At 46.1% G+C, this 16,253-nt stretch overlaps 1 pseudogene; it reads right to left on the reverse strand.

The window, feature by feature from the left end:
* Positions 1-8,219: 8,219 nt before the first annotated feature.
* On the reverse strand, positions 8,220-9,535 carry LOC119345006 (annotated as a pseudogene).
* Between the last annotated feature and the right edge of the window lie 6,718 nt (positions 9,536-16,253).

Raw genomic sequence — 16,253 nt, forward strand, 5'->3', positions numbered from 1 at the left:
CCCCCAAAAACAAAAAACAAAAATAGAAACAAAAAACAATGAAAGTAAGCAGAAAAATTGTTAAAACCGAGAAAGAAACAAAGAAAAAAATACAAAACCAGTAAGACTGTAAAAGAAACAATGAAAATCTGTGAAAAAACAAAGGAAAACATAAAACCAAAGAAAACCATGAAGAAACAATGGAAACCGACAAGAAAAATAAAACAGAAGAAAACCGGACCAGAAACATATAGCTAGCATGCAAGGAGCGAGGATCGATTACGAGCCAGCAAGGAGAAGAATTGGGCCAGTCCAATACCTACGCGAGGAAGAAAAAGCTTCAGGCGAGTGGAGCATGTATCTCACTGTAAGCGAAATATAGTAGATTCCACCTGGTAGTGGAGGAGGGTTTGTGTGGGCTTTTGCATGTGGTTTATTTTTCTAATTTTGCAGACATTACGTTTCAGACAGGAGGGCCACCATGTAATGAAATCACTTTTCCTAAAAAAAGTAATGAATCGCATACATAAGTTCTAAGTTCATCGCAAAAAAGAAACAAGTTCAAGGTCATTAAGGGGGCCATGCCCTGTTCGCCCTCTAATAGCAGTTGGGTATACTTAATATTTTGTAGTACTAAACTAGCATGAGAGGTAGAGAGGCTAACCGAACTTTTTGCCCTAGAGGAGGAGGCTTGAACCGGAATAAAGCTTCCTACTAAGAAAATGCTTCCTATAACACATATATCAGATATTAGAACCAAGCTAACTCTAAAACTTGTTCAGATCTAAGGAGATAGAAAGGAAGGAGAGACCCCACCTCTGTTGGAGGAGAACACCAGTGGTGGCATGTGTGGCTCGCCTCGCCGGGAGGTTGATTCCACACTAGGGGAGAGGGTTTGGGCCAACAGAGTCCGCGACAGTGGCACTCACGGGGATTCTGGTCAGCATCATCGCGCGATTCCCTGGTGGACACAGCTAGGGAAAGCTTGGCTGACGATGGCGCGGTACAAGGATGAAAAACTTTCGACAAAATTTTTGAAAGGTGTTGGAGTTGTGTCGAATATAGTGTACAAGGTAGGTTACAGTTGGACTTATAGTTGTATTGTGTTTAGATAGGATATGAAGTTGTGTCCAAATAGGACACTTGTATCATAGGCCTCTCATATATAGTGGGGCTAGACACACGATGTAACCTATGCCAACATAATAACACCGGAATGCAGGAGAAGCCGGCGGCATGTGCCGGTGTCCAGGGCGACCGGGTGCGGTATTGTAGCGGTGTCATGGGAAGGAGCGCCCATAGTCAGGGCCCGGGGATGTAGCCATATCGGTGAAGCTCGTTAACAAATCTCGGTGGCATGCTCGTGTGATTGTTGGGTCCTCGGATGATCAACGGTATGCCTTGGATTTATTCTAACAAGTGGTATCATGAGCAAGGTTTGATGAGGCAGTGCATCTGTTGATTTAGAGGAAGATTTGATGTTTCGATGGATATCATGATGAGCACGGTTGTGATTTGATCGGAAGACGTCAAGGCAATAGGCAATCACGGCAACTCGCGGAGATTGGATCGGACTTGCAAGCAGGCTAGGCGTGCGGCGAAAGATCTCGCGTAGGTCGATCGGGCGAGCGTACAGGAAGCAGCGGTGACGCGTTGCGCACGGGCAGGCAGGGCAGCTGGTCGATCAGGCGTTGGCTGCGGAGCCCCAACGGCCCGTGCGTGGGCAGCAACCCAGCTGGCGGAAGCTGAGATGATGCATGCGGCGAGTCACGGACCAAAGCGGCGAGTCGGCCGGTCGTCGTACAGCAGGAAAAAGCAGAGACCGGAGATTTGTTTGAAGACAAGCAAATCTATTCAAGCAGAGAAAACTCCATCGTGGTATGCATCCATCGGGGAGACGAGGGGCTATTGGCAGCAACAACGGTGCATTGGGTTGTGCCCGGTGACAAGTAGAACATCAAAGGCAATTCCAGGGCTGGAGTTAGCGAGAGCATCAAGTAGTACAAGACTTTTTTGTGAGTAGCAGGATTCAATCAATTGATCTGGTTTTGCTGCTTGCACACGAGAAGTGTATTGGAGACTTGGGGCTTTGCTAAGTGCACGCGAATTGCGGGACATTCTCTTGAAGCTTGGTTACTTTTTCACAGGGTCAGTCATATGAAGAACCATGGCGTCAATGGATACCAGGTTTGAGGTGGAGAAGTTTGATAGAACTGAAAGCTTTGGATTATGATAGACAAGGGTGAAAGCTTTGTTGGCACGACAGGGATGCTTGAAGGCGTTGCGGGAAGCCAGGCCAGTTAAGATGGAAATATTTTGTGATGGATGAGAATCCGCGGAAGGTGATTTGGGAGGCTGGGTTGAACTAGATAGTCTGACGGATCGAGGTGGGTCGGTTGGTACAGAAGACGGTGGTGGGATCAGCGAGGATGACATAAGAGCGTGATGCTGATGGTGACCGACTTCTGGACGTGGAAACACGTGGCGCAGGCCCGAGCGCTTGTGTGGCTTCAACAAGACTATGGCGCGGGGTTGATTCAAGACGGTGCACACAGAGCTTGGAATCGACAGGGCGCAGGGTGGACTGATCATCTACCATGGAGTCATGTTGAAGGTGGAGCTGGATTGAGGGGCTACGATGTAAGGATCCAGGGAATCGAAGCCTATTCAGCAAGGGGGGAAAAGCGAGTGGCACGCAGTTCGGACTGGAGCCCAGTGGTCTGATGGAAGCATGAAACTCGTCATCGGTCGGTGATGATCGATGGTACTCTACAGTGGGGTTGAGTGGTGTGGTTTCGCAGCCCTTGAGACTCGACCGGGACAGCGGAGGCTCGACGCGGTAATAGCGGCGAGGCGTGCGACGCGCACGGGACATGGAGACAGGCCAGGGCTCTGGTGGTCATACATGTGGTGAGACAACTGCGAATTTGACTCGGGATGACTACAAGCAATGGTGAAATTCCTTCAAATTTCAGACAGGCGGTCAAGAAAGGAGCGGTGATGTTGAGTTCAGGTAACTCTTATGTGTGACACCCAATATGTGAGTTGTTCACTTTCACGCAGGTCAGTGATCGGTGTGTGATGATGTTGACGGATACTCTGAAAGTTGGGAGCACAGACTAGAGTAAAGAGGAACTTAATTTTGCTCGAGCATTGGCTGTGGTCAAGAAAAGAAGGGACTACAAGTTGCAGGTGGAGTCATATGGAGTCTTTGGAGTAGCAGCGGTGCTCATGGGATAAACTCAAGTTCAATGTACATGGAAGTTTGACGCATGGACAAATCCAAGGTGGTGAAGTATATTCGCCAAGGTGGAGTTTGTTGGAGTTGTGTCGAATATAGTGTACAAGGTAGGTTACAGTTGGACTTGTAGTTGTATTGTGTTTAGATAGTATATGAAGTTGTGTCCTAATAGGACACTTGTATCCTAGGCCTCTCATATATAGTGGGGCTAGACACACGATGTAACCTATGCCAACATAATAGCACCGGAACGCAGGGGAAGCCGGCGGCATGTGCCGGTGTCTAGGGCGACCGGGTGCGGTATTGTAGCGATGTCATGGGGAGGAGCGCCCATAGTCAGGCCCCGGGGATGTAGCCATATCGGTGAACCTCGTTAACAAATTTCGGTGTTGTGCTCGTGTGATTGCTGGGTCCTCGGATGATCAACGGTATGCCTCGGATTTATTCTAACAAAAGGGTGACCAAAATATTTGCATTTCGTTTGAAATACTTCATCCTTAAAAAAATCATATATAGAGTGGTAGAATCCGTTTTATACCCATCAAACTCTGCATAACGCAGTGGCAAGTTGTTCTGTTCTCCTCCCGTAGGTCTTGAAGTTCGAACCCGCTTGCTCTTTCTTAGTTTTATTTAAATTTTTGTCTACTATTTGAAAAATCATAAAAAATGACGTGTCCAACTTGGGTATGTGAAAACGCACGTTAGGACGGCACCACTGCGATACATGAGTTTGCTTGTACACAGGCATGCTACAAAATAGATATATTCTGATGCTTAAATTTTTGTCTACTATTTGAAAAATCATAAAAAATGACGTGTCCAACTTGGGTATGTGAAAATGCACGTTAGGACGGCACCACTGCGATACATGAGTTTGCTTGTACAGAGGCATGCTACAAAATAGATATATTCTGATGCTTAAATTTAAATTTATCTAAGTTTAGTAAAAAAAATCGTTGAATGGTCCGAAACCAATTTCAAAATTGATGAAGTTTCGGAAATTTTGTAAGTTTCGAGGATCATTGAAATTTTCTTGCTATCGAAATTTGGAACCTTGGCACGGTATGGAGAAAGGTAGATAGAGGTGGGGAGAGAAGAAGAACTGTGAGATAGATAGAGGCATGAAGAGAAGAATGGTGCACCCAAAGCATGACCTTCTTCCATTGTGATGTCATTCGCCCGTCGCCCCTACCGAACGCTTGGTGTTTCTTTCTGGTACGGTGCTATAGTTGCTATTCGACTGAGATTTTATTGATTTGTGGGAGATGAAGGGAATCACAGGAGGAAGACACATTGCTTGGGGGCAGAAAAAAAATCCATCAATGCATCTGGATTTGTTTGCGTGAGAGGACAGAGGAGAGGAAGAGATGTTAACTAACGGAGGAGATGAACACACCAAGCGTGTAGGTCGGGTAAAGAAAATGAAAATATAGTTGTAAATTTTTTAATTTGCTGATGCGGCAGACATGTTGATGTGGATAGGTTGCATATTAAGATAACTAAAGTAATAGGGATGGCTCTCTTAGTTATATATAGGACAATAATAATAATGGAGAAACTACTTGTAAATAAAACTATAATTGGTGTATCCCGCAAAAGAAACTATAGTTGGTGTAGATCTTCATGATAATTTAAAAATTTCAAGGGATGTAAATTTATGATATAATGTGTACCCGGATTTCTTCTTCAGACATTACATTTAAACGCCAACACAGTTTGAATCAAGTTTAGTCTTATTCCCTTCTTATTTTTGAATAAAGAGACGTAGAAGACATCATAGATCTGATTAATATCAAGAAAAATAAAAGCCAGTACAACAGATAGACAATTGGACACCGAACGACAAGTAAAAAAATAAAATTACATTGAAAATAATACTAGTCTTCTTCCTCCTCTAATTGTAAACGGCCTGCCGAAGATTGAAAATTGCACAAAAACAACAATAAAGGAAGGAATCTGATAAGTATCGAACATTCGAAACAAGCACATGGTGACTCCGAACGTTTTCGACGGCAAGTTTAGTGACGCAAGGATAACAACTTTAATTGCCAAGCACGACAATTTTCATGCTTTAGTTTATTTCCGGGCGAAAAATTGTCATGCTTTTCCCTAACTTGCCATCCTCTCGTCAACTAAAATTGGCATAAAAAACGTTTGGGTTGCCATGTGCTCGTACCGAACGTTTGATACTTATCACTTTCACAAAGGAAAGGGGAGCCCGCAAACACTCTTCCCACACTAGTCTTTTAATACTGCATTAGCCACTTACCCCTTGAGGCAAGATCTATAAATCATTAAATCACCATTGGTTGGAACATTATCCCGCATAGAGCAGGCTTGCAATCTATCACCACCCGTTTAGAGGGTTGGAGAAACTGTACCATGCCAGAGAACAACACGAAAGAAGATGTCAAAGTCGCCACACCAACAACCAAGATCTGAAGGGAACCAATAGGTCTAGGACAACAAACTCTCACAGGCTCTTAGTCGGCATCGGATCGGATGACGTCAAGGTAGGGAGAGATCAAAGATACCTCATTCCAACACGCAATCGCCGCCACCACCTCGCTAATGTCGGCGAGGAAACAATAACCTAAGAAAAAGACAAATGAGACGGACCCAGTCCTCTTGCCATCGCCGAGGCCGCCAGACAGGAAGAGCTGGTGAACCGATGTGGCGGCGTGTAGGAATGATGTGGCAGCGTGGAGGAATTTTTTTTAGTTGACATGCCACCCTTGAGAATACACAATATTTTATTGAGAACCGAAATACTACATGTAAGCTCCCCGTCAATTTTTTGCCATACCAGTCTTTTAATATTGCAGTAGCCACTTGCCCTTTGAGACGAGATTTATAAATCACGGAATCAACATCGACTAGAGTGTCACCCCACGCAGAACAGACTTGCAATTTATCACCACCAGTTCAGAGGGTTAGAGAAACCATGCCATGCCAGAGAGCAACAAGCAAGAAGATGTCGAAATCGCCACACCAATATAGCCAACCAATTGCTCTCCTTATCCTTGAAGGACACACCAAGAGCCAGGATCTGAAGGGAACTAATAGATCCAGGACAACAAACTCTTACATGCTCTTCCATGGTGCCGGCGCCGGATCAGATGACGTTGAGATAGGGATAGATCGGAGATACCTCAATCCGACATGCTTGTAGGAAAGTTGAGGCAGCGTGTAGGGAATTTTTTTTAGTTGACATGCCACGCTTCAGAATACATAATATTTTATTTGAGAACTCAAATACATATAGACCTGTGTATCTAGCCAATATTAGATTTTAGGCATGGCAAACCGAACGTTTTTTCATGGTAAATTATGTCCGTCAAGGACAACAAATTTAGTTGGCGAGCATGGCAAGTCTACCTCAGGTCATTTTCTATTTACCATGCTTACAGACTAAATTTGTCATTCTCACGACAATACAAAATGCCATAGAAAAACTTTTGATTTAACCTGCCTACAAATTTGACGTCACATTTTTTTGCATTTCTGATACGTACTTAAGATGGCAAACAAAAAAAGAAAGAAAGAAGACTATTCTCAAAAAAAAAAAACATGACAACATTAATCTTAGCCGCGCACTTGCTGGTTCATAAGATTAACCGAGTAGGTTGAGGAAGTGAGACTTGAACAAGTTCATTTGCGCCGGCTGCAGCAAATGACACCGACATCTGCACCCCGTGGCCGTCTCCGGCAACCATCAGGGCGACCTGGCCGTCGTGGTTCATCCTGATCGGCTCCGTCCACCTCAATGGTCAACGTTCAAAGGCCAGCGGCAATGATCAGAGGTCAATTAAGAACGGTCAGCAATAAAAAAATCAGAGGTCAGGTGGCCTCATGGGCCACGGCCCATCTAACTTGCCCGTGAGCACCAGCTTCCTTGTGGGTGCTATAAGCGCCGTATAGGAGCTCTGCTCAGCAGGCGCTATAAGCGCCGTATAGGAGCTCTCCTCCTTCCACACTCTGTGCAACAACGACATATTGACCTATAACATATATAAGCCGGCAATGGCCCAGGCCAATACAGATATAGAAACAATATTATGTATGTGAACTTTTAAAAATATTTTATTAAAATTAGTTCAAATGTTTTTTTAAAAAATTGTGTATTTAAATAAAAGGAGGATCAATCTGTAATCTTTGAATCGGTCGACGCACATGGCTATAAAAAGACAGTAGCATGCATGTACTCCACGAAAACCTCAAGGGACTTGTATGCGTCAACTGAATGTGGTCCATCATTGGTCAAAGTTGAAAATGAAATATTAGTGTTTTTAGATGAAAATGAAATATTAGTGTTTTTAGATGAAAAAGTTGGTTCTGACCCATGTTTTGTCTTGGATGTTGATACAGTGATGAAAGACACGCGAAAATTAGTAGATGAGAAATAAACAATAGACGTTATTGATTTAGCCGGGCTATGGATCAAATAAGGTTACCTGTAATGGGAGTATCATAATTAGTAGTATCGGGCATGCCAACTAGGCAATTTTGATGAGGTGACGTAGAATTAGATGTAGGAAGAAAGGGTTGAGTATCATTTCAGGAATGCCAAGAACACTTGTATGATTTTTCTGGCAAACGTCTTCACACATGTGATGAATATATGGTATTAGGAGCACATCCAGATCATCATTCTTGACGGGGGTCTCAGAGGCTGTTTTTTTTTTGGTAACATAAGCAAGGCATTTTCGGTCTCTGAGTTCAACAACTCACCGACTGAAGATGCCACCTCATGACCGTTATTACCTAAAGACACCATCAGATCTCGATGCTTTCATCTTTCTGGACAATTGAACCTTCTGAAAATTAAAAGAAAGAATCAATCCTTCTATTATAAATTTATAATAAGCTCTCATGTTTCTTTACAATGCTCCTCATCTCTGTATTGACGATGCACACAATGAAACTCTATTCAAAATAAATGACTAACACAGGGCGCGGCAATCCTGTTATGTGTCGCCATACTCCTCTTAATTTGAAGTTATTCGGTAAATATGGATGGGCGCGGCAACGCGCTCATCAATGTTGTAGTAATGTTTAAGGTGTCAGGGCCATACGGCTTGTAGAGGGCAAGAAAATACCATGTGATGACTAACACAGGGACTCCCGTCACCAGCACCCTGACCATACTACTCTTGAAACCTTTCACGAAAACATAGAGAAGAAACAGCGTGGGCATAGATCCGGTCACGAAGTCCATGCCTTCAAGGGCATAGCAACCCCAATACGGTAATGCTCCTGGAGCCAACCAGTGGAGGCGAGAACAAGGGTTTCCGTCCTGGGGATCTCCTTTACCCTCGGCTCGACCCAACCAAATGAGATAGGACGCCACCATTTGCAGAAGAACCGCAAAAACATATAGGTAAACGACGAGGCCCCATCGACAGACACCAGAGCGGCGAGCCGACATCATGGGCATGGCAAAATCGACCAGCATTCCCACGTCTGGCATGACCACTTGGACTGCTTTCAGTGCATCAAAACGGTCTGCCCACATGGCGAGGAGCGGTGTGATGGCAGGGTCGTTGAAGGTCTTAACACTTTGCATTGCGTTGGTCGCGCGCACCCATGCAAGAAGGCCACCGAGCACAACATCCACATACCCGACAATGTTGCCTCCAAAGAAGGGCTTGGAGCACTCTCTCAGAGCGCCCTCTAGGGTCTCCACAGCGGAGGCCACCTGGTTCTTCCCCTCTGCCTTCTCCCCGTCTGTTTCGCCCCATGCTGCCTTGTGCATCGCCTTCACGAGCTGCACATACACACGATATAAGCTATAATAACACCGCTGTGGTAGTATATTTCTTTTTTGAGAATCCGCCGTGGTAGTATATATAGAGATACAATTAAAAAAATCAAAGCATACAAAGCCGACAAATCTAATTAAAGTTGATCGATCATGCGTGTAGAATGTTTTGAACTCCTGTGTGGTTGATGATGAAACTAGTAAAAAAAGTTCAATCATCTAAAAAATAGCGCAATACCGTGTCATCGATAAAGTCAGCCCAGTAGCGAGCCATTGCACGCTCAGAGGGGTCGTCGGGGAGGAGGGAGGGGCCAACGCCAGCGAAGGCCTCGTCGATGTACTGTATCATGCTCAAGGACGAACCACGGACAGGCTTGCCGCCGTGGATCAGCACCGGCAGCTTACTGTTAAGGAGCAGCTGCTCGCCCTTGTTGTTCTTGAGGCCTTGATCCCCCTCCATCTCCACGAACTCGTAGCTCAGGCCCTTGAGGCGGAGAGCGAGCCGCACTCGCAGGTCACATGCCGACCAGCTTCAGGTTGTCTCCTCCGGCCATCAAACTTTGCACGTAGCTAGCTAGCTCTGTGTGTTTTTCCCTTGTTGGTGTTGGGTTGTTTGTTTGATGGGTAGAAGGAGAAGTGTGTGTATGTAGAGTTGTAGACTAGTCGAAGAGCAAGAGGATGGACACGAGGGTCAAATTGGTTGGCTGGTCAATGAACCTACCTATAGTAGTAGTACGTCTTATTCCTCGCTTTGGAAAAGTTGTCAAGTATCAACACGGTTTCTTGAATGACTCGGACAGGTGCGAGCAAACTTGCGACAACCAAGCATCAGTATGCCGATCAAGGGATTCAAAAAATGTTCACGAATTTGATTTTTTTTAAAAAAAATAGAAAATATTTGCGATTCAAAAAGATGTTCCGAAATTAAAAAAATGTTCTATAATTTTAAAAAATGTTCAACAATTTGAAGAATAAAAAATGTCCATGGATTTAAAAAATCACAAATTTGAAAAGTGTTCCTGAGTTTGGAAACGTGTTAACGATTTGATAAAATGGTCATGCATTTGCAAAAAATGTTCACAAATACAAAAAATTTACGAATTTGAGAAAAAATGTTGGTAGATTTTTAAATTATTCTTGGTTTTCAAAAAAAATCAGGAATTTTGAAAAAAAAATCGGATTTACAAAAATCTTGGATTTTAGAAATTGTTCGTGAAATTGCAAAAAAATTGAATTTGAAAAATGTTCACAAATAGATAATTTAATGAGAAAAGTATACTTTTCGTCCCTCAATTTTTGGCAAAGTCTAGACTTAGTCCCTCAAGTTCAAAACCAGACAACTTGCATCCCTAACTCTTGAAACCGGACAAGTTTAGTCCCTTGTCTCGGTTGACCCGGTATCGCTACTGACTCAGTGTGGTTTTGACCGGTCTTCATCCACGTGGCAGAATTTCTCTCTCCTACCTTGTTCCTTCTCACAATGGCTCATTGAGGCATTTCATTGAACACCTTGCATGCACTGCGTGTGCCGTCCACGGCCGAACCATCGCAAGTCCCTCTAGCCAGCCACGATACCTCTGCTCTACCTAGTCGGCCACCACGAGCTTTGCTGCACCTCGTCAGACATCGCAGCCCGCTCTACCTCGCCGGACACCACGACCCACGACCACTCCCGCTTCATGATCTACGAGGATGAAGGCAAGCAGGCAGCGTCACCATGGTGGCCGCGGAAGATGAAGGCAAGCCAAGCGGGCAGTGGCTCCACCTCATGTACGCTCGCCCTCGACCTACTCTTCTCCACTGCCGGGGAGCACGTCATCTGGGGTGCGCGGGCTAGGAAGCCCATTCTAGGGCTGGCGCGCGAGGGCCGAAGAGAAGCTGAAGAGCGCGTCGGGTGTCTCCATCCGGTGCTCAGCCTCAGCAGTCAGCACCATGAGCATGCTGGACGGGATGGCGGCGCTCCCGTACAGCGACTACGGAGCACACGTACAGCATGTACACAGCCAAAAAAGGGACGAGGCAGCGTCGCCCATGTACACCATATACACGTACACAATATACGCTCCCGTACAGCGTCCTTAAGCACTAGGGACAAAAACTAACGGGACGAGGCAGCACCGCGGCATGCTGACTTGCACCATCCTGAGTTGCGGCTTCCTTTTGGCCCAAGGGAAGCAGCACGCCGGAGTTCCTATGCGCCGCTCGTTGCGGCGAATTGCCGAGCGGACGCACTGACGCGACTCCAGCTGGGCCGGCCCATTAGCGTAACACAATGAAAAATCCTCAAAAGGTGTGCTCGAGGGAGGGATCGAACCAGGGACCTGTTGTTGCTCATGCAAGAGCCTAGCTGACGGGATATATGAGCTTCTTGGTTTGCAATGGCGCGCGAAACTAAAGGTAATACAGATCCGAGCATTTTGTCAAATTCTAAACGCGAACATTATTTGGAAATATGTTTTTTTAAGTGAACACCTTTCAACTTTGAGAAGAAGAAAAAAAGCTCGAACATTTATTGAATATCAGAACAAATTTTTGATAAACTGAACGCTTTTTTGAAAATCACGAACATTATTGAATATGTGAACAAATTTGTGTTAAAAGTGACATTTTTTTAAACTCTGAACAATAATTTGGAAATGCGAATAGTTTTGGAATCCGTCAACAATTTTTGAAACAAGAACATCTTTTCAAACTCAGAACAAAAATTAGAAAATGATTTTTTTAATTTTCGAACATCTTTTGAGAAATATGAGCAGTTTTATCAAATCAGGAACATTTTTTAGAACTGTGAAATATACTAAAAAGGAAAAAAAGGAACAGGAGAAAATAAGCAGAAAAACAAGAAAAGAAGATGAAGATTTTTCAAATTTTTTAGCATTTTTTTAAAAATTCGAACATTTTTTAAACTCCCAAAAGAATTAGAAAAATACACATTGTTCAAAATTGCGAATTTCTTTTAAATTGAAACAATTTTTGAAACCACTGAACAAAATTGGAAAACACGAACATTTTTCTTAAATTTGCGAATGAATTTTGAAAGAGGAACATTTTTTCAAACTCCTAAACAAAATTTGAAAAGATGAACATTTTTTAAATTTTGTGAACAAAATTTTAGATCTATGAATATTTTGAATTTGTGAACAAAATTTGAGAACTCGAATAAATTTTTGAAAGAAAGGAATTTAGATAGCACGAACATTTTTTAAAATTGAAGAACAAATTTGAAAATTTAGAACCTTTTTAAAAATCTCAAACAAGTTCAGAAATTCGAACATTTTTTCAATACCTGAACAATATTTTTAAAACCGGAACATATTTTTTAAAATTTGAAAATATTTCAATAAGCGAACTTTTTTTTAAACTTCGAACATTTTTGTAAAGAACGAATATCTTTTACATGCAAGCAAAATTTGAATATTTTGAACATTTTTAAAATTATGAAAAATGAAAAAGTGAAGACAAGGAAAAATAAAGAAAAGAAACAGAAAGAAAAAAAGGTGAAAAAGAAGACTTGAAAAAGTAGAAAAGGAAAAGATAGAGAAGAAAAAATAAACAGGAAAAAGGGAAACGGAAAACAAAAAAGAAACAGAAAAAAAGTGTTAGGAAGCTTTTCCCAAAACCGGAAAAAATCGGCTGGGAACAAAGGAGAAGGTTCCTAAAACCTGAATTGTCGAAACATTTTACGGGCCGGCCCACACGCGAACCCTCCATCGATCTCCCTGTGCGTCCGCCCGACAACTTGCCGCAGCGAGCGGCAAATAGGGTATTCCTGGCGCATGTGCGGGAGCAGCCAGCACGGCCCGGCACACGGCCCCGTCGATGGAGGAGGCCAAGATGGGCGACTGCACAGGGCCCCCAAATTACTAGGTACTCTAGGTTTAGATGATTTAATCCACCAGCGGCTAACCAAACAAAGACCTAAGAAAGCGTACAAGGAGCCCACTCAGCGGCAAAGCCAGCCCACGAGTTCTCCTCGTACGTCTATCGATCGGGCATGTTTCCGTCGTCGATTGCTAACCCTAAACACAACACACCCATCGGTTCGCTTCCGCCAATCGCCCAGGACGCCGTCGTCTGCCTTTCGTCGATCGGTGATCGCGGATCATCGGCGACCACTCCATGGGTGCCCCTAGTCCTCCACCACTAGTCTACTAGGTATAGATGTCTCGTCTGCTTAAGCCCATCCCTCTCTTTGATTACTAGTATTACTCCCTCCGTCCGAAAATACTTGTCATCAAAATAGCTAAAAGGAGATGTATCTAAAACTGAAATATGTCTAGATACATCCCTTTTTATTCATTTTGATGACAAGTATTTCCGGATGGAGGGAATACTTGATTGAGCTTGATCTCGCAGATGCTAAGCTAGGAGTAGCCGAGTAGGTCAATATTATTTGTCCATGGGGCGATGTTGATACTCCAGGGTCCAGGCTAGCGCTAAGTTAGGTTGCTAGGGGCCCAATTAGGACGAAATTGAGTTTGTTCATGAATCTTCGTCATGAAATTATTTGTCAACAAAGCTAGGTATTTTTTGCGGGTAAACCTAGCTAGGTTAGGAGTAGTATGGAATTAAGTTTGTTCCTGATCGTTGGCAATATGATTCTTCTTTTTTGAAATTTTAGGCCCTATTTTGATTTTCACCCCGGGGCCCTGAATTTCTGGAGATGGCCCTGCCGACACACACAGTACGTGCTAGTGTTTGATGAACTGTCTCAGTAAGCCAATGTGAGGAGGAAGGTAGGAGAGAGAAATACCACCACATAGACAAAGATTGATCAAAACCGCACTGAGTCAGCAGCGATACTGGGTCAACCGAGACAAGGGACTAAACTTGTCCGGTTTCAAGTGTTGGCGGTGCAAGTTGTCCAGTTTTAAACTTGAGGGACTAAATCTAGACTTCACCAAAAATTGAGGGATGAAAAATACACTTTTCCCTAATTTAATTCAATCCGAGAGAGGAGCTATGAATAAATATATTTTAAAATATCACAAGTATCCGCAGGTAGGACCTCTTTTAGAGTTTGGCACGGGGCCTTAGATTTTGCCGGTCTGGCCCTGAAGAAATCTATCTCGCAACCACCAATGGCAGCTTGGGTTTCTCAAAAAAAAAAAACAATGGCAGCTTGAAGGAGGGCGGCAACGATGGTGGAGTCGAAGGTGATGAAGAGCGGAAAGGCAAGGTGCAAATGCTCCTGCAGCATTCATCTTCAAATTCCAGCCCCATGGCGTTCCCGCAGGCGAGGAACAATCGCAGCACAACTTGGCCGGACTTGACGTGTGGAGGCTCATGGTACTCCGATGGGAGTGGGAATGTGGGCGTGGTGGTTGACGGCGGTGAGCCATGGCCAACCAGAGAGAGAGCTGGACGGTGGAGGTAGGGTCTGTCGAGGGGAGAGGAATCGATAGATCATTTGCAATGGATTCAAATAAGCAAGAGTTGAGGATCAGCCAGGATGAGCAAAGGTATCCAAAACATCAACGAGGCTCACTTCCGTGTTTCAGCTCTTTCCAATTGCAGATTTGATCAGTACATTGCCCATTTCACCAAAGTTGCCCTCCCTGTTTCTATGTGCTCACATATACGCAGATATACTGTAGCACTAGCGTCCTCCATTGCAATCAACAACACGGCCCAGAGAGCAAATTTTTTTTTCGAAACGGAGGCAAAGATTGCCTCATTTATTAATTAAGCAGAAGAGAATTGCCCAGTTAATTACGGAAAACTGGGCGAAAACCGAAACAACAAGAGCCAAGCCCATCCCAAAGACTAACACACACAGGGCAAAGCCCACCCACAAACAACATCGATGACAACCACGTCGCCCACACGACACGAGGTCCATGCCCTCGAAGCTGCAACTCTCCCGAGGCCGCCGCCTCGACATCCACTGCTCCGTCGCGCCCTGCGTACTCAACCGACACCGCCTTCCGGGGCCGCCGCCCCGACATGCCACCGCTCACCCTCGAGCAGCAACGCCGCACGATACAGCAACCCGCAGCCCACACTGCACAGGACAACCGCACGCAGACCACGAGCGTCGCACCACATCCGGGGCCGCCGCACCGACATGCCTCCACTCGCCCTCGAGCAGCAACGCCGCACAATACAGCTACCCGCAGCCCATGCTGCACAGGACAACTGCACGCAGACCACGAACGCCGCACCACATCCGAGGCCGCCGCCCCGACGTAAAGTCAGACCGCCCTCTCTGGGTCGCATCGACCAGGCCGACGACCTCGCTACCCACGTAGCACCAAGTCGCCACCGAAACAATACACAACTGCGACTCTGCCCCATAGAGCCACCGTTGCATCGCTATCCGAGGTCGCCGCCTCGGCGTAAATCCATCGTCCGGAGCCGCCGCCCCGGCCTCCATCACCCCGACAACGACGCAACTCTGCACCACTGCCATGAGACCACCACTCCACAAAGGTCATTGCTTCCAAGGCGGTGCCTCCAAGAAGGTAACGACGTAATTGCCGTCGCCGCCCGCTCCAATGGAGCTTGGGTTTTCATCCGGAAACACCAGACAGTTGCAACAGCAGATGGACGTAGCTCCGCGATGTGCCTTCAGGAAGGAATGCAATGCTCAAGAACATCGCCAGCACCGGCACCGAAGAAGGTGCAAGACTTTCGCCTGGAGGATCTACTCCACCGCCGGGCCTCACAGGAAGCGAACGGCATAGGAACATAGCAAGTTGTGCCGAGGACATCGTTGCCAACCACCAGCCCTCAACACGCCGCAGCAGAGCGCCATGTCAGATCCGCGCACCCCCAGCCACCTCCAGCCCAAGCTGCTGCTCTGTTGCAGCTCACCATCACCAGAACCTCCACCGACGCGGCACCGTCGTCCAGAAAACTGCGCCTCACCGCCACCACCGCAGCTCCCCGGGCCGAGGGAAGGAACCCCAGGCACCCAGAGCGCCCTACAGCCGCAGCCCGCCGGAGCGCCGCCACCGCAGCTTGCCGGAGCACCTCCATCGCCAGATCTGGGCGCCCGGGCGCCAGATCGACGACGGCCGGCCTCAGCGCGGCCCCGCCCGCGCCCGCGGCGCACCTCGCCGGCGAACCAGAGCCAAGCCGCCAGATCCGCGCGACAGGAGGCCACCGCGCCCGCCCCAGCTAGCTCCACACCTCCGTGCACAAGCACGCCCAGAGCACCCACCGAGGCAGCCGGCCCGCGCCGTCCAACCCCAAACGGGAGGAGGAGAAGGCCCTGCCGCCGCCGCGCCGCGCGGGCTTTGCCCGTCGACGCCTGCCGGCGGCGGCGAG

This window comes from Triticum dicoccoides, unplaced genomic scaffold (genome assembly GCF_002162155.2).
Source record: "Triticum dicoccoides isolate Atlit2015 ecotype Zavitan unplaced genomic scaffold, WEW_v2.0 scaffold19820, whole genome shotgun sequence".
Lineage (NCBI taxonomy): Eukaryota > Viridiplantae > Streptophyta > Magnoliopsida > Poales > Poaceae > Triticum > Triticum dicoccoides.